Below are 19,783 nucleotides of genomic sequence, written 5' to 3' on the forward strand. Positions count from 1 at the left end.
TATAGCACTTTGATCAACTAAAGAGTTTTAATAAACAGAGGAGGTAACATTTCTCTTTGTCTAATTAAATGGATTATTTATGGTCACCTACCTTTTGCTTATCTTAAAACTAGTACTTTCATCCTTTCACATTAGCTTTTACTCACTAGGGGGTTTTTGGGGGTTTTAAGTGAGTACTTGGCTTTCAATTTAAATGATCTAGTTCTTGACCAGAGCTACTTGAAAAAAATGTAAATCAGAAAATGTTCCATTTGTACTTACAGTAGAAATTACCTCTGATTAAAAAAATATTTGTCACAGTACCAAACCCCACTTCCAAGACTTTACCAAATATCTTCCCCTAGTTGTAGGATGTCTTTCTTCAAAACCATGACTGCAATCATATAGTTTGTTACTTTTACTGTAATTTATATTATTCTAACATATGATAATGAACTTAGACTTTCCTTTATGTTGTCATATTTTACATTTTATTTTTAAGCAATTATTGCTCTAAAGAGAAAAATTGGATTTAATTTCAACTATAATATCCACATTTTTAATAAAAAGAGTAATAGACTTTCATCAGTACAGCAAGGTGATTACACCAAAAAAACAAATTTAGCAACATTTCTCTCACCATATATGTCAACTTATTTTATACAGTACTATCTTGAAAGTATAATTTTATTAATTATCTCTCTAAGATTTGCAGGTGCTTCAGACATGTTCTATTGATGAAGGAACATACTAAAAGTGCAGTTTAATTTCTACTCAAATCCCATGTGTAAGTCCTTGTGGAAACTGGATTAAAAAAAAAGAATTCACTGGGTGTTTTGTTAAACTGAGGGCCAGAAGAGGGATGCCAAACAATTTAAAGAGATTAAGGATCATTGCAGAAAGTATAAGTATTTATTTGAAATCTCCAAGTGTTATGAAAATAAAAGGCAGAGGAGCAGTCAAAAAAAAATTAAATCTTTGTTTTAACTAATGGGTTACAATGCAAAACAATGATGATAAAGAATGACGTGCAATGAGGTCCTGCTATTGAAGTTGTCATCTTGGTTTTAGAGGACATCTCAGACTGCAGATGCCAATTCACTCTTTCAGTGCCACGCAAAAATAGGTAGGGTTGTGAGGGATTTTTCCAGTGCCCAAGCTCCAGGTTGTCATCCTTCCTTCAGGTATCCACCTGGACCCCCTCCCCTATTGCTCCCCATTTAGGAACTCTTGAGGACAGATCCCCATGGGGTGAAATGGTCCTGTCTTGATGGAGTTACAGTGTTACATCAGCTGAGTACCTGTCCTCAGCACACACCCTACTGGTGAGCCAGCAAATGTGTGTTATACAGCAGGAATTATCTTTGAAATGAATTTCTAAAACAATGCATTTAACATATGAAAGCCTGGGAATCCAAAATGAAAGTTTTTACATACTTGGCATTCATTCGTAAGTTGGCAGTGACAGCTTTCATCCTACAGAAAACATTTTTTATCTCATGAAAGTTGAAAATAGCTTTGTGCAATACCGGTGCCTCTCGCTAAGATGGGGCTTTTCATCCGTGACCTACTTTGCTTTCTGCACAATATACCTAATGAGTAATAATGACTTCGGAAAGGGCAGCGCTGAAGTAACGCCTTAAGATGCTGTCTGTGAAAACATCAAACAGAATATTTTTCGTCAGGCTGAATAAAAGAATCTGGTTACAGCACACATAAGTTTAAGACTTAAACAACACTCAGCTGATGGGTGAAGGCTCTCTGCACCAGGCAGCTGTCGCGGCGTGGGGCCGGTGGTCGTGCTGTGACAGCGCGGCAGTGGTGCTGTCAGTGCCCCAGGGGGCCGTGCAGCACACAGGCATCCCTGTGAGCATCGTGGCACCCTCTGGCACAGCAGCGCAGGAACCTGTCCCCGCTTGGCTGTCTCGGGGGCAGCAGGGCACCCGTGAGACTCTGCATCCTGCAGCCTTTCAGGTTGGAGAGAGGACTGGGACTGAGCAGGTGCAAGATGGATTAGGGAGACACAACAGATAAGGGTACAAAGCTCCATCCTCACTTGCAAAGCTGCTCTGTCTTTTACTGGCCAGTCACTCATTGGCATGGCCCACTCCCCATCTAAATTTGCCCATCTTCTCTTCTGTAGCCCTCCTTTACCTGCCACCACTCTCCAACTGAGAGCCAGAGCTATGTGACAGTCACCTCCCTCTTTCCTTTACCATGGGGCCAATGCACAGGTCCTGCTTCTTCAGCCCTCGTTTGGTCCCTGGGTTTGCTTTCCTTTGCAAACCCCCAGCCCATAAGCCACCCCTCCCACTTATGAAGGATAAAGCTCTGCCCCTTCTCACTCTCCCTGTTCTATTTGTACTCCAACATCCTAGATGATGTTTAGTTTCATTGCAGTAGTCTTGGTTAGATAAAGAAGGTAAAATATTTATTTTTTATAGTTATTGATATTAAAATTCTCCTTTTCTTTTTAGTCTGGAGTACTCTGATTTTGCAGAAGTGGAAAAGATATGGTTTTATCTTCTTGGGTGACTGAACCTTTGTTATTGCAAAGATAATTTATTTTGTTCTTCTCAGGTGAGCTGAGAATACTCTTGACAGCAGGGGTATTCCTTGTGAAACTGTATAGAAGGAAAAGGATTTTATATATCAAAAATGCATGCAAGTCTCCATTTCAAAAATCCACGCAAGCCACAACACTGTATCATTTTTCTTTCTTTCTGTCAGCAGATGTCTTTGAGTTTTCACACCAGGCAAACTTTGAATTGTATTTTGCTTCTTTGCCCATGGAGCATAATCAGAAACCTGAGGATATTGCATGAAAAGCACAAAATGCCTCCCTGAACAATGAAGAGTAAATAGAGCAGGCCAAATGACAGGCAGCTGAGAGGAGAGAGGAGCTGCAGAAGGAAGATGAGTTGCAAGTTTGCTGCTGCAGGCGAGGAGAGGACACAGAGGGGAGTTGTGACCTCCTCAGCCTCCAACACTGCCTCGAGAAAAAGTTTCTCGCTTCAGGCACAGCTCAAGATGAAGGTTGTTCTGGGGGATTCAACATACAGGTGATCAGCAGGTCAGACTTGGGAACAAATTCAATTTCATACCAGTTAGTATAAACCAGTCCTGAGGAAAACTGAAAGCCATGAAAGCCATGTGAACAAGAGAAGAACAGCTGACTTCCCTCACAATATGTCTAGTAGTATAAAGGAGTATTAAGATGCTGATATTCTCAACGTTCACAGTAGCTGCAAGGCCCCTTTATAATACTGACATGATCTGAAGGGGCATTTGTTTAAGTGAAAACCATATCCAGTGCCTTAAGTAGGTCAAGTTCAAAGCCTAGTCAATATTTGAAAAATCTGTGTAAGTTAAAGAGGCAATGAGAAAAATTAGCATGTGAGCCCACTAGAGCTTTTCTTTACAACTGCACTTTTCATGGGGAAAATGAGGACAGTACACAATGAATCGGTATTTGTGTCCCAAATACCCAACTCCTTCTCTAATTTTTCCATAAGAAAAAACAAAAATAATTCAGACACACTTTTTCTGAACATTTACTTGATCGTCCTTTTTTCTAAATTAGGAAATGGAAACTTTGATTTTCCATCGTAACTTTGCCAGAAAAATCAAGAGCTAAAAGTGAGCTTTATTTAACTTAATTCCCAAACTTTTACTATACATCCTAATTACAGTATATTGCTGTAACTGGGAAAAGCTGGATACCAGATATACACACCACAAAATATAGACAATGGATGACAGGAGAAGCCTTTCAAACCAATAACTAAAACTGTTTCTTCATTTACAAAAAGCTGAAATGGAAGAATGATCTAAGTGATGTGGGGGATGGCAGGGCAGGGAAGGAAAGGAAGAAAGGAAGGACAGCTCATGTCAGCTCGGGCCGGTGACATTTAGGCATAGTTTCCCTTACGTTCCTCTTCAGCCAGTGTACTTCCAGAGAGCAGCTCAGAGCAGATGTTGTGAGTCATCTTTTGGCAGAGCCTCTTGATGAGCTACAGTGGTATTTCAGTTCAGATTAGGAGTGCACTTTAGGAGGAACTACCCCAATTGTCCCCGAGCAACTCTTGGCTTCCAAAGGAAACCAAACTGGGAGAGGCACTCCAGGAAGGCACTCAAAGTGCTACAGCCACAGGAGTACACATGCTTGGCATGTAGGACTGACCAGGCCGAGTTTGAAATAAAATACGTTAAATTTGGGGAAGTGGGCCTCAGCACTGACTGCTTTACTCTGTGGCTCCACAATACTTTTTACCATAGCTGCAATTTCTGTATCTTGGCATGCAGAGAGCCTATGGAGCACCTGTCTCAAGCAACTGAGTTTAACACCCAAAGGTACCTGGTGTAAACATCCCTCAGTGCACCTTCCAGCTGCAGCTGTTCAAAAAGCCAGCACCATCCGTGTGATGCCTGCCACAATGCTCTCAGAAGGACATGCTGTTGCAGGGACAAGTCCCAGCAAGCTGAGTTTGCCTGTAAACTCTGGCAAAAAGTTCAAAAGGTGCATGATGAGCCACAAACATTTTCCCACCTTGGTCACTATTTAAACCTTCCAGTTTGACAAAAATTAATTTATTGAGTCAGCGCAAAAACTTGTGGGTTAGTCTCCTGATCATAGCAAGCATGTTTCTGTGATTCATCTGGGTGCAGAGCTCTTGCTGAGAGGGAGTAACCAAGGGCCTTTGTCAGGAAGGGTTTCTGAAGCAGGTTCAAGATTTTCAGATTAATTAATAAAGAGGAAGATGGAAAGGAAGCAAGATACCACATGGAAAAAAAGCATAGTTATTTACTGGATGCTGTTTTGCCAAGCTGCACAAAATTTGGATTCTGTGAGGCTAAATTACAACATTCCCACTGCTGTTAGTGGGGCCAGAATCTGATCCTTGTGAGTCTGGGATTTTTAGCCCAGAGCTTTTCATCAGTATTTGACCCAAGTAAACCACTAGACTGAAACCAGACCAAAGTAGAGATTTATGCCAACAGAGACTCAATAAGATGAACATCAAATTCAAACAATATTACAGTATTTATTTATTTCAGATTTATTTTATTCTTAAAAGAACTTAATAGGGTTTTTCTGTGTTCAGTTGTAATTCTAGCTGCAACACCAAAGCCATACCTGAGTTTAGCCAAGAAAATGAACCAACCACAAACCATAACAGCAGTTTTCAGCTGACAGTCTTGGTTATGTCTCTAAAAATACTTCAGATATGAGGCATGTTAAATAGTATTTTGTTAAGGTAAAGAGAAGAGAGAGAGCATTACAGAGACACATGATTTTTCTTGTATTTCATATTAACTTTAAAAATATAAGGATTTTTTCAGTACCACAGCATGAACAATGAACTATAGTAAAAGCAGGGACATGGATGACAGTCTTTATTTGAGTCTGAAACACATTTCCTTCTTTCCAAAGAAAAACATGGTGTCAGTACAGTTAAATAATTGTACTGTTTTGAAAAGTTCACTGTAGTTTTCCATAGACAAATATGCACAAGTGCTGTAAGGGAAGAAGTGAATACTAACAAATTGTCTTAGCTGCCTCATACTGATTCCTAGGCAACACTGATGTGCTTCAGTTTTACACTTCACTAAGGATAAACAATGTGGCAAAACATTAAAAGCTATGCAAACATGGTTTCAGGATCTCATCTATGAGATCCTTTTGAAAACTATCTTTTTTCTTACCTAATGCCCTCACAAGAGTAAATTTCTCATTACGTTTCTGCCAACTGCAGAATTCCAGTCAAGTGAGAAGAAATAATGAGCAACATTACAGCGACCAGAGAAAAGAATACATGAGAAATTCAAAGTATTTCCAACTACCCCTGCTGCATAAATATGCACTTTCCAGGAAGAAGAGAGAAAAGGTAGCAAGGATATTCCTTTGCTCACACCAATCCTGACCCCACAGCCAAGATGCTGAGACTTGTTCATATATACAGCTGCCTGCTGCTTGTAAGCCACTCTGGAATGGTCATGGTAACATCATGTCTTTTCACTGCTTGTTAAATTGAAAAGAGGGACTGAAGATAACAAGAATACTTTGGTCTCATGCAAACGTGAGTGTTTGAGTGGTCTGTCTCTTTCTTTGGAGATGGTAGTGTCCCATGAGCACTCCTTACCTTTGGAGGACCTATAAACCAGCCCCAAACACCTGAGAGCCATGGAGTACAAGTAGGGTATCACCTCTTTATGCTATTTTCCCTAGCAGGTAAAACTTCTGCATATATTTTTGCACTTAAAAAATCTCTGCAGACCACTTGGTGTTTTCCACGTCATAGAAAAGGAGTATCCTGTCTGCCTTCAGAGATACACTCCCAGTGTCCCAGGCTGAAATACTTCTATGCCTGATCCATTGAGCCTCCAATACTTTGGGTAAAGGCTAAAGGCTAAATCAGACACGAATTTGAGACTGTTAAAGTTGTTTAAGTTATCCATAGAGTATAAGCAGTGTGTACCTTTCATTCCAAAATTCCTTGATTCTTAGTGTCATTACAAAATATGAGTATTTGGCTTAGGTTTATTAAAAGAGCCCTTGGATCTCAACAAACTTCCACATTTGTCTGAGTTTTTATCCTCAGGATGAAATCATAGAATGATTTAGGTTGGAAAAGACCTCTAAGATTATTGAGTCCAACCAAAATGTATTATCTCAGGGAGTTTTGACTAAAGAATGACCCAAGAAACCAGTCAGATGCTTGAGTTTTGAGCAGTTCAGAGAAGGGCTGAGAGACAGGGAGCCTGAAAGGCACAGTTAGCAGTTATCGGCTGGACTCAGATTGGCAAAGTCAGCTCAAATGCAACTGCTGCAGTAGGATTTTGATTTCAAAACTCAGATGTGGGAAAAGAGGACATTAAAATGGAGTTGAATAGTCACATAAAAACCCAAATCAGGATGTTATTTTCTCTTAGCAGATGGTTTGTTTTTTTCACAATACTTCTTGCAGGCAGTTTGACAGTGTACCAGTGCAGAACTAATGCTGTCAGAGCCAACTACGTGTACTGCAGCATACAACAAAGTAAGGCACTACTGTGAGAAAGTTTGCCTCAAGGCTATATTTCTAATAGACATTAAGGCCATAAGATGGAAATAAAATCTATGAAATAAGCATTGAAGAGATGCATTCACACAATGAAAAAAATTAAACTGAGGGCAACATTTTTGGTGCAAGCAAGGGACAGAACCAAATATACTGCACTGAATTAAGTTTCTGGTGATCGTTAGCTTTAGCTAGTAATCTGTTTGCTCTGAAATCTTTCTGTGAGTCCGTTTTTCTAAACCCACCTGTTTCTTCCTCTCCCTTGCAGGGCAGAACTAAGATCTTCTTGATTTGCTCTTCCCTCCCTTCCCTCTCACCCTTCCCCTCATGTTCATAGGAGATCAGGCTTCATTGCTTTGACTTCTTGCAGAATGGCTAGTTTACGGTGGTGACATTATGCTTTTTGGGTTATAGGACAAAGTCCCTGCCCCAAGGAGCTCCCAGAGTGTGGAAATACAATGCAAGTAATCATGGGAGAGGGAAAGCCATGTGAATGCGCCCAAAGCGGAAAGGAGAAGAGGAAAGCTCCCCAGGGCCCAGCAGATAGGGCTGTATATTGGTAGGACAGATGCTTATTTCTTCTCTCTCCTCTTCTTTCTCTCACATGCACACAAACATGTTCATTTAATGATTGCAGGCAAACACAAGCATAGGCTTTCTTGTAGGACCAAATAGAAAGAAGAGGCTGATTATGAGGATGCTATTGCTATACCTTCAGCTATAGCAAAGGGAATACTGAGAGCTGCTGGAAAAATAAATTGGTTTTTTGCATCAAAGTTCTGTTGTATTGAAAATGTCCCACTGTGCGAATTCCTCTGTGAAAAGAAAGCAAGAAGAACTGAATTTGGAATTAGTTCTGGTAAACTGTAAAGGACTAAGGCTTTCCAGAATTCAAGTACTGAGACGGATTGCAGACTGAGAAGGATTACATTAAAAAAAAAAAAAAGCAAAACCAGCCTAGAAACCCACTTTCAATCTAACACATTTCAATTACTGAAATTATTTAGTATTGGACCTTAATTTCTTTAAGCTTCTTACTTTGACAAGAAGTTATGAACACTGAAAGATTTAGAGCATATAGAGTTCCTCCTGCAATGACTCTATGTTCATTGGTATGTAATACAGGGAGGGAGATTTCCATGCTACCTTATCACTGAGAAATCCATTGGAAAAGAATCATTTTTCAGACCTAACTTTCTACAGCAGAAGTGAGATCAGCCTGTATGTACGTATTTTGAGGCTGTAGTTAATGTGCAGAATTAATTGCATTAGTCTTGTAAGGGCCTCATCTTTCCCAACCTTGAATTCACACTTAATGATATTTTATGATGTGAAGTCTTCTGATCTTGAATAGCACTGCACTTAAAAAAACCCCCTCCTATTATCACTCTCTCTGTCAGAGAATAACTAGATGCTCAAAACAGTTTTGCCAGGAATAAAAAATTGGGGAAATGATGATAAAAATAAATTTGGGTGTCACTTTGCCTTCTTGATTAGGTCCCTGTAATGAAAGAGTTGTTGGGATTCTGTGCTCATACAAACCCAGGCAATTTAACACTTCCTTAGGAAGCAGAGCCAAGTATCAAAGGTCAGGATAAACTGTAAGGGTTCAAGAAACAAGCCAGATAAGGAAAATACTCATCCCTGGCTGGGGCCCCCACTGTGAGGATCTTCCCTGTGGTGGTGGGCTGTGACTGAACAGCAAGCTGACATCCTACTGGTAGGATCCTCACTTAGTGTGAGCCTTTGTTCTGCCTTTTCCCTCATCCTGCTTACAAGCAGACAGCAACACCACTGTGCTTAGCAGAAACAACTGGCATGGCAGATCCATCCTGATTGCTCCCAGATTTCTGCCTAAGAGGAAGATGTTTGCTATTATTGTACAGTAATTCAGTCTTTTGAAATTCCAGTTCTTTGAGGGTAAAGTGCTTCCAGCTCAGATCTTTGCTCTGACCCTTTTTTGGAAATTACCTACCTAAAGAGCCCTGTCAGGCTCGATGGTTATTAGACCACACTTCAGTGCAGTATTTGGAAAATCCAGCATGTGTACAGCTCTTTGTGCATAAGTGCTTTGCTAAATAATGGTACCTTTGTGTGGCTCTCACATTCAAGGCAAGCTGAGCCCCAGAGCTCCAGGTGAAGCCCCAGAAGGAAAAGGAGTTGGTGACAAGGCCATACTGGATGAGGCCTTGAGCAACCTGTTCTGGTTGAAGGTGTCCCTACCTGTGGCAAGGAGGTTGTAACTAGGTGGTCTTTAAGTTCCCTTGCAACACAAACCATTCTGCGATTCTATGATTCTATGACAAAAACAGAGCTCCTTGCTTTCCCTGGTGACCTTGCAGGACTGCTGAACATCTTTTTTGTTCCAAGAAAAAGGTGTGCAGTCTTTTCAGCCAGCTGACCATTCATTAGAGGATGGCTCCAGGTGGCAGCCCTCTGCCTCACATCATGAGGAGGGGGAAGACAGTGCAGAGCAGTCATTCTGCCCACATCCCACCAAAGGATGGAAGAAGGTGGCTGTGGAGAGCAGATTGCTGCTGTTGCCCCAGTACAACACCAAGTCATCTGCAAGCCAGCCAGGAAGGTGAAGCATGCAGATGGGTGTCCCAGCAGGCTCCTATCCTCATGGCTGCCTAGTGCTCTGCACTGCTTAGCAGGTCTCATCATCCATCTTTAGGTTGAAGATGGGGAGGTTCCCCTTATCCTTTTGCTTATTAGCTGCTAATTTACTCTGTAAAAAGATGTTTCAGGCTTGGACTCACTCTCAGAACTCATCTCATGGCCAGTCTTCACGAACGAAGATTTGGGAAAGGTCATTACCCTTCGAGCCTACACAGTGGATTTTTTAGGTGAGACACAGTGTGCGCTGAACTGAGCCCACCCTTTAGTCCTAAGGTTCATCTGCCGGGGCCGAGCGAGCTTGGACGGTGGCAGCAAGGTCCTCAGGACGTAGGTTTGTTTAGAGTGACCTTCTCTTAGATGGATGGCCTTACAGGGCTGACGAGCTCCATCTGCCCCGAGGAGTTCCCTGACCGGGAATCGAACCCGGGCCGCGTCAGTGAGAGCGCCACATCCTAACCACTAGACCACCAGGGGTCCTCCTAGGCTTGGACTACAGCCAAGACAAAACACAATTTTCTGGACCTTATGATTTAAGATCAAGCATACCCAGAGCATAGAACAGCAGATGATGGTCAAGGATGTGGTGAAAGAGGAATGCTGGCAGAGAGCAAGGAAAGGAGTCCAACTGCAGCTTGGGCAAAAGCAAAAAGAAAAAGCATGGCAGGCTCCTGTCATCCAGGCCTGAAGAGCTCCCATTACTTACACTACCAGCAAGGAGAAGAGCATGTTTCACAGCTCTGAAAAACTATGTCCCTTCTGTCTGGAAATATCAGTGCATCTCCTTGCTGCAGCACAGAGATCAATTTCAGAGAGGCATCCCAGCATGTCACATTTTGTTGAGATAATTTTGCTTTTTATGGATTACCGGAGAAGGTAAAATCTTCACCTGAGCTCAAAACCATCTGGAAATAGAGGGGAAAAAACAAGTGAAGTTCCAGCTGCATTTTTTTCTGTATCTGCAAACCAAGTGTTCCAAGGAAAATGAAGATGTGAGAAAAATTCCTCTCACTATTGACAGTGGAAGCCTCTGAGGCATTTCAGGTGCTTTATTGCTTTCAATTAACTCAAGCAGGGAAAGTTAACAATAAAACTGTAGTATGGAAATGTTAAAAGTGCCAATCCCCACATAAAAATGAGCAGGAGAGAAATCAACACAGCAAGACACATGGGGAACTCACATACGCTTGCTGTTCCTGTTGCAATGCTTTGTTGTAACCAGATGAGGATGAAACACAAACATGCCTTGAAAACGTAAACTGGAGAGCTGAAATTTATTTGTAATTTACTCGCCTAAATCAGTAATCTTCATAAAGATGTCAAATGAACCTAGAGCATGCTGTTGAAAATGACTCAAGATACCAAAGGTGCCAATGGCAGCACTGGGTGCTGTGGTAGTTTGAGACCCCTAAAATCCAATTCCCGAGTCCACGTCCCCCTCCCACATCTCAACCCAGTGTGAGATGGGTTTTCCAGACACAACACAAGGCTCAATATGGGGGGAAAGGGAATTATATTACAATCACTGTACAAATAAATATTACAATACATCATATACATAATCTTAACTATCTCTCCTATGATAAATCAGTATTTACAATGGATCAATCTCTTCTCCCTACAGTAAAAGTCCAAAAGGGAAAAGGAAAGATCCTTTCCACTCTCGGGGCAGCAGCCTCTCTTCTTCCATGCAGCAGCTGTAGCTGGACTGTTGTAGCTGGATCTTTTTCCAGTAAACACAAGGGGGGGTCTCCTCTACCCCTCTCGGCTCTTTGACTCCAATTGAAGGTCTCTCTCTCTTCTGTGGGCTGCATAGCAGGGACAGAACTTGCTTCACCACATCATATCATGGGGTGTAAGACCTCCATGAAGGTCCCTTCCTCAGGGGATTCAAGCTCCCTTAGGTCAGAACGTCTTGGGCAGCTTTCAATTGAAAGCCTTTGCCTCAACCGTTCTATCAGAGCTCCTGTGCTCTGACTCAGCTGCTGCCAGTTAAGCAGCAGCAGTGGGGGGGCCAAGGTCACCCCCTCCGCATTCCATTCGGCCGCCCCGGTCCAGCTCCAGGACATCTTGAGCTTCTTAGCTCCTCTCTCCGGTGCTGCTGTACTCCAAGACTCTTCTCAAATAGGAGTCCATCTCCTCCTCCTCTCTAGGAGGTCTCAGAGGGGTTTGGGGAGTTTGTTTCAGTTCTTACCCCAAAACTCTGTCTCTGTAGAGCTTAGTTCTCTCTCTCTCTCTCTCTCTCCATTAGAGATCTCTGTCTCTCTGCTTAGTTGCATGCTTGTTTCTGCTGCTCCTTATCTCCTTCTGGCTCTCTGCCACTGTTCTCTGTCCACTGCTGCTCTGCCGCCGCTTTTCGGTATCTCCTGCTGCCCACTCTCAGTGGAGAAAGACTTCCAGCTTCTCAGTCACAGACCTCAGTCCAGTTTAACACTGTTTCTGAGTTTCTGTAACCCCAGCCAGGGCCCCCCAGAGGGGCTCCTGCCCCTTCTCCTCGTGGCTCTACAACATGGCCATTCTCCTCCAACAACAATTACAACACCCTTCTTTTCCAGTCTGGTGTGATATGTTTATATTTTGCAGGAGCGCTCATTGGCTGAACCCCAAGGGACACCACCTCCTCAGGGGTTACCATTTTTTTAACTCCAGGGGGAAAACTTTTTTTTCCCCCACCACAGGTGCTCTGAGGTATCAGTGAGAGCAAAGGTGTCTCCACAAACACCTACCTCTCTCTGCTGACTTGACAGGGCTCTTGCATAGTTCAGGGGTGCTTCACGATGCATGTAAAATAAAGTGGTAAATGAGGTGCCTCAGACAAGTGATTAGAACTCTTCCCCAAAAGCAATACATTCAATTTAGGAAGTAGGAATAGGGGTAGAAAACAACATCTGCCTGTATTTATGAGACACATTAGCTGAAAACAAACCAAAACCAGGTCCAGAATGTAGATAATATTTTTTTCCAGCACAAACGCAGGATTTGGAAATTGAATGCAAACCTGGAAGAAACAGGGTAGCTGCAAATACACTCTAGAACAGTGTTCCCCATACTTTCAGATGTGCTCCATAAGAATTTGTATATTGCCTCTCCTGCCCATTTAGAAACAATCCTGGAGAACCTCAAAGGAACACTTTGCCCCAGTCCAGGGTGTTGGTTGACAGCTGGCTGAACAGGAGGCAGCAGTGTGCTCAGGTGGCCAAGAAGGCCAATGGCATTCTGGCCTGGATCAGGAATAGTGTGTCAGCAGGACTAGGGCAGTGACTGTCCCCCTGTACTCGGATCTGGTGAGGCCAGACATCAAGTACTGTGTCCAGTTTTGCGCCCCTCATTGCAAGAAGGACATCAAGGTGCTGGAGTATGTCCAAAGAAGAGCAATGGACCTGGTGAAGAGTCTAGAAAACATGTCTTATGAGGAGCAGCTGAGGGATCTGGGGTTGTTTAATCTGGAGAAAAGGAGGCTCTGGGGGCACCTTATTTCTCTCTACAGCTACATGAGAGGAGGTTGTAGACAGGTGGGGATTGGCTTCTTCTCCCATGTCTCAGGTGAAAGGACAAGAGGAAATGGCCCTAAGATGAACCAAGGGAGGTTCAGGTTAGAAATTAAGAAAAAACTTCGCACAGAAAGAGTGTTAGGCATTGGAATAAATTATCTGGGGAGGTGCTGAAATCACTGTTTCTGGAAGTGTTCAAGAGGTGTCTGTATGTGGCACTTGGGAATATGGTTTAGGGGTGATTATGGTGTTGCTAGATTGACAGTTGAATTAGATGATCTTGAAGTCCTCTTGCAATCTTGATGATTATATGACTTTTGACCCACCTGGAACAGGCTGTTCCTGAAGGACTGCACCCTGTGGAAAGGACCCACACTGAAGCAGTTTGTGAAGAACTGCATCCTGTGTGGAGGACTTTTTTTGCAGAAGTTCATGGAGGACTGTCTCCTGTGGGAGACACCCCATGTTGGAGCAGGGGAAGAGGTGAGAACTCCACCCCCTGAGAAGAAAGGAGCATCAGAGACAATGTGTGATGAACTAACCGTAACCATCATTCTCTGTTCCACTGCACCACTGACAGGACGGAGGCAGACAATTTCAGACAAAAGTTAAGCCTGGAAAGATGGGAGGGTGGGGAGAAGGTGTTTTATTTCTCATGATCCTATTCTTATTTACTTAGTAATAAATATAATTAATTTTTCCCCAAGCTTTGCCCATGACAGTAATTAATCCCTGTCCTTATTGACTCCCAAGCCTCTCATTATATTTTCTCTCCTGCGTCCAGCTGAGGAGGGGGAGATATAGAATGGCCTTGATGAGTACCTGGCATCTAGCCACGGTCAACCCACCACAGCTCTCTTATTTGGCATGGGAGCAGATGGGTTGAACAAAATCTGGAGCAGAATCAAAGGCTCTGGTCCCTCTTGTCCCCAGAACTGGTGTCGTCAGCACCGCTGTTCCAGCCATACTGGCACAAGTCAGAAGCCTGTTTGTGCTTTCAGACCCTTGAAAATCTTTACAATAGTATTCATTTCTTGTGAGTTTCCTGATAAGATAAAATACCAAGGACAAGTCAAACAGTAAAGCATGAACTATTTTATTTCTCCCCACTTTCTATTACCAAAAGAGCATGAGAAACACTTGAGGGCAGTTTGCAGAGTGCATCTACCATCCAATATGACAAGTAGGTTAATTGGAATGAAGGAAATGTGACCCTTGACTGCAACTGCCCCTTAAGGGTATTGAGTTTAATGTTGTTGTTATTGTGTGCTGCAACATTGTAAGGCAAAACACAGTGACGGGCTCTTCGCAACCACAGGAGCTGTTCTTAACAAATGGAGCTGCACCGAGTGACTTGGATTAAATTTGACTAAATCTTGCCTCAAGAAATCTTTCCCTAGAAAATCCTGTAGCATTCACAAATATTTTAGGAGTGACAATGTTGGGTGTCCAGCTCAGTGGAAAAGCACATGGGCTATAAGGTTGCAATATGATATGCATCTTGCAAGCAGGAGACTGTGCAGATCACCTGCCATTTCTGTTGCTGGCTGTGCATGCAAAGGAATCAGCTCAGTGACACTGTGTGAGTGTGGAGAGGGAAAAATAGTTGTCTTTGTCTCCTTCTTTTTTTTTTTTTTTCAAAGAGGGAGAAGGCACTGCAAGTAAATGTGTGCAAATTAATGTTAAAGAATGGTGATTTTTCTGAATGTTCTGCTCTGTTGAATGCAAGATAGTCTCTATAGAAATTCAGACAGTAAGAGCTGGGGCTATACACATTCAAATTTGAGTTGACCTCCTTACAGTTTGGTGTTAAAAGCTGTTACTAACATGGCTAGAGCTTATTTTCATAAACTGGCCCATAAGTTTCTATGGGACTCTTCCATGGAATCAGATTTTGAAGAAGAAACTGAGTTGTACTCACAGCGCTGGGATTTCCTCCATGCCTAACCAGGAACATGTGGAGATTCCAGCAGGCATGGGGCAGATTTTGCTTCCTGGCTGATGTCTCCTCGTTCCCTCCCCTCTTGCCCCCATGCAGCACCAGACAGAGGAGGGCTGCGCTGGCAGAGGACCTGAAGTTGGCTGGGATGTGTATACCAGCTAGATCTGGAAGTGCTAGCAGGATTTTTTTCTAAGCAAAGGCTATTTTTAGTTGGGGGATGTGAAAGGTACTAGGGTATGAAATAAAGATTTAAGGTCTCAAGAGTAAGCTGTATGCGAAGCTGAAAAATATGTTGCAAATAGAAATCAATCTACCTTGTCCATCTTTTTATATATTGTACCTGCTATAGTAACCCTTAACTTAAACTGGAAAAAAAATTGCTCATCCCTGCATAGGAGGTACCAGGAAAAAAAGGCAGAAAGGAATTCTCTCTAAAATAAGCATGCTCATAAAGACTTGGGAGCTGGACTTCAAAAGGGAAACATTGTCCTTGCTCCCTCTCTTTTTCCCAAAACACAATTAACCCAAAACATATATTCTTACACATCCATTCACATATTAGGTGTATTTCACCTTATATAGAATTTGTTCCGTAGCTTCAGTTGTACATGTGTCACTGAATTCACTGGGAACAGAATTGGTACCTTCCCTTGTACGATCTGAAAAATAAGCAATAAAACCATAAATGTTCCATAGAGATAAATCTGTTCTCTGGCAGCAAAGAAAGGTTTCAAAACTCTTCAAAAGATGAATTATTAAATGAGATGAAAGTACTTTTCCAGCTGTGGTAGAGATTGACCTCTGACCTGGTGAACAGTGATTTGAATATTTTGAATTATCTGAACAATTTTTACATCTTTTTTGCATTTCTTTGGGATTCATAAGCCACTGTGCTGAAGGGTGCAATTGCAGGGGAATATTAGCAAAAGCACCAAGGGCACCCAGACACTTACTGCTTCTTGGGATATTCTAAGAGATGCCTGCCTTACATCTATGTAGATATAGGGAAACAGACCAGTGGTGGTTGGGTTTGACACCTCTACAGAAGACACTGAGTTTAAAAGCACAGTCCAGCAAGCTGTTCCTGTTGTTGGTGTGGGTTACCTGTTCTGCCCTGATGTAGTTGCTCGTTGCTCCTTTCCTGGCTGCTGGTCACCCCTGAGGTACACCAGTTCAGCTCAGCTGATGTGGCTTTGCCAGGTCACCCTCTGCATGAGTGATCCGTTGAATGATCTCTTTTGCCTCTATGAACAACAAAACCTTAAAAACTCCCAGGCTTTTAAACCTGAGGGTTAATGACATCAGAGGAATGATTAAACCAGGAGAATTAATTTGGCAGCAATATTGGACAGTGACTGGAGTAAAATAATGACTGAACTTGGATTGCTAGTGCTTCACTCAGTTTGTCTGTCTGGGACCCTACACATTGTGGATACTACTTCTGAACTAGTTCTTGAACCAGTTTCTGCATGTGCCTTAGCACTGGTTTGTAAATACATCTCCGGGAGCTTTACTACCTTGCTGTTCCAAGAAGCGCTTTTTTTGTTTTGTTTGATATTTGCAGCATACTAAGTGACTGGGGGAAAAAAATGAGCAAAATAAACTGACTTTTTGCTGGTACATGAAGAAAGCAGAAAGGAAAGAAAAGTTATTGTTCTTAGATAGACCTGAAAGTTATAGCATTGCACAGATAAAGAAATACTTGGAAACACATTAGCACTATGATATTCCAGCTGGGACATGGAAATAACTTGTCTTGTTGGTGTTCATTTTCAGACAACAGAAATGAAATCATGTCTCCAGGATGGAAAGGTCGGCCAACAAGATTTTGCTAAATTCATCAAACTGTGCTCCCCACTGAGTAGCTATCACTGGTGTACACTGAAGTAACATAGGGGCTGATGGTGTTTTCACCCAAACAGCACAATGCGGCCAAAATAGAAGCTGAAAAAAAATGCATTGATCTTTTTATTTCATTTGTACTGAAAAGTAGGATTCCCTGGATGAAACTTAGCACATATCTTTCTTTCCTCCCCCATCTTTTATCTGGCAAAATAGCACTTAATAGCTTTAGAAAGAAAGCCCTGTTCCAGCCAGCATCACCTGGCAGCAACAAGATGCAAGAAAGTTCTCCAAGTTTTGAGTTCAATATTTTTACTGAGCAATAACTATAAGTCAATTTGACTGATCTCCTGAAACCAAGAAGAAAAAAATCATTCTGTAGAAAATTGTGTAAGGAGATCCTCACACATTTTGAAACTGGTTCAAAGCTGCAACCATAATTGTCACAGCATCCACAGATTAGATGACATTTACAACAGTTTTTAATTAAATTTACTTAATTTAGATATTTATCATCCTGAATCCATTGGCACACTTTCTTCCATCTTTTTTAAAGGTTAAATGAGCAATATGTGTAATGAGGTCTTTAAGGGAATACAAATTGTGTCAGCATCAAATTATCACGAAAGCCAGTGCTGCGCTGGAGGATTTGTCGAACACTGGCAGAGGGGAAGGTGCCTCCTGCTCACTCTGCTGACACCAGAGTGCAGTGTATGACCTCCACACTGGCGGCTCCTGCCCAGGTTGGAGCCTGTGGTGTGATCACAGCACGGAGTTATCTGGCTACAGGATCTGTTCACAGCTCCATCCTCTCATGAATGTCACTCTTATGGCTGCTTCCAGAGGTCTTAAAGACATCATAAGGTAGAGGCTGAGGAATATTTTCTTAAAGATTCATCAGGAGGCACTGAGCTGGGACAAGACCTTCTGAAGTGTGGCAAAGTGGCAGGAAAGAAAAAGTAGTGCAAGCCCAGCTGGGAGACCCTTTGCATCTCTGGAATAGCTGAAATGCTTTGCTGAATTTGATTTGGGATGAGGAGAGCAAGGAAGATAATGTCTCTCTTCGTCTCCAAAATGAACACCCATACCCTTTTCCCTTACATTAGAGGCGCATTCTCCATCTTCATCAACTGTGCTATTCAGCATGGCACTATTGGACCTTTTAAAAAAATCTATGCTGAAGCATGTTTTGGAAAGAACATTATCACAAGCCAGCACAAAGCAGAAAGAAATGCACTATGAAAAGGGCAATTACAGTGAAACTACATATGAGAGTTGCAGATGGACGCAATATGTAGTTGAATGACTAACAAGGAAACACAGTAGATGGCCTCCTAACAGCACATGGACCATATGGTAAAGCAAAACTTGGGGAATCATTCTCATCAACGTGGCAGTTTTATAAACGCCAAGGTAAAAAAAAACACATAAGCTCTTTTGAAAATCCCAATGAGTATCTCATCTCAAACTGACAGATTTCTTCAAAGCTATCCTTATGGGCTCAGATAATTCAGCGCTGAATATGGTGAGAATAAGATAGGACAGAGGAGAAGACTCTGGTGGAAGTCGACACAAGATGGTAGAACTCTCTTAAATTCAGCATCACTGAATTCACTAAATCCAGCATTAGCACTGGTTAGATGTTGGTCAAGTTATCCTCGCATTAGTTTTTACTTCTTCAAACAATTTGGTGGTAATAAATCGCATCTAATAACACAGAATACCTAATTACCCTACATGCTAGAAATAATCAGCCTTCATTCTTTCTGTCCAGCAGTGTATTGCAATTGTGCAGAAATGGCCTTCACCATAGGTAACTCATATTTAAATGTACCAGTTTTTGCAAACACTCGGTTAAACTGTGCTGTCAGATACTGGGAAAAATGGAACTGAACATGAGGGAATTAGTGGCAAAGAATGACTGGGGAAAAGGAGCTCAGTGGTGAACTTCCTTTTGCATTATTATCACCATTATTATTGTTGCTGTTGTCGTTGTTGTTATTTAACATCAACTGGTGGTTGATCAATTGGTGGTTTATCTCTGTCCTCCAGCACAGAGTATCTAAAGGGATGCTTGGTTGCCTGTCTGATTCAGATGCCTCTACTTGGACTTGCAAGCTAATTACTTTGGGTCCTGACCCTATGTCTACCACAGTCTTTCAGTGTTGCTGTCTGATGGTGGAGTTCTCAGGTTGGTAGCTTCTTGTTAAAAATTTTGATTAAAAGATAAAAACTGTATCCTTGTGATGGGTTCAGCAATGGTACCAAGCCTTCAGTCTTTGCTCAGTTTGTCAGTTGTCTTTGGCAGTGTCAAAACCACTGCTCCGAAGTCTGAGGTCCTGAGCTCATCGTGCTTGTCTTGTTTGATCCTGATTATTTTAAACAATCTGACAAGACACTGGGAAATGGAAACATGACATTTATTATTTTGCAGAATGAAGGATTTTATATTCTAGCGTGTTTTTGGCAAAATAGAGTAAGGATTTAGCAGACAGCTCTTAAGCAATATGCTAACTTATTTCTTTCTGTCCAAACCGTAAGCTATATGACAGCTGCCTTTCTAATGAGAAAAATGCAGTAATCATTACTTGCATGTAGTGGTTGGCAACAGTTGTTTGAATTTCTGGTGAGCATAACTCTAATCTGTTTTTCTTGCAGTAGTTTACATACAGTTTCTAAAGTTTGCTTTGTTAGTCATACCTATATTTAGAACTTTCATTAGTGATGACTCAAGAGAAGCAGAAAAAAATAAGGAGAGAAGCTATGTCTGTAAAGCTCAGTAGTAGGGAGAATAAAATGATACCCTGAATTTCACTCGGTGGCAAAGTGTGTCTTGAATTCAAATTGAA

The 19,783-nt window shown here is 42.0% G+C and overlaps 1 long non-coding RNA gene across 1 annotated transcript; it reads right to left on the reverse strand.

Moving 5' to 3' along the window:
- Positions 1 to 1,399: 1,399 nt before the first annotated feature.
- Positions 1,400 to 9,279, reverse strand: LOC135410018 (uncharacterized). Its single transcript, XR_010428482.1, has 2 exons — positions 9,129 to 9,279; positions 1,400 to 1,966 (listed from the first exon to the last, which is right to left on the reverse strand). It is a non-coding gene; the product is annotated as an uncharacterized LOC135410018 (long non-coding RNA).
- Between the last annotated feature and the right edge of the window lie 10,504 nt (positions 9,280 to 19,783).

Source organism: Pseudopipra pipra, chromosome 2, assembly GCF_036250125.1.
Source record: "Pseudopipra pipra isolate bDixPip1 chromosome 2, bDixPip1.hap1, whole genome shotgun sequence".
Classification (NCBI taxonomy): Eukaryota; Metazoa; Chordata; class Aves; order Passeriformes; family Pipridae; genus Pseudopipra; species Pseudopipra pipra.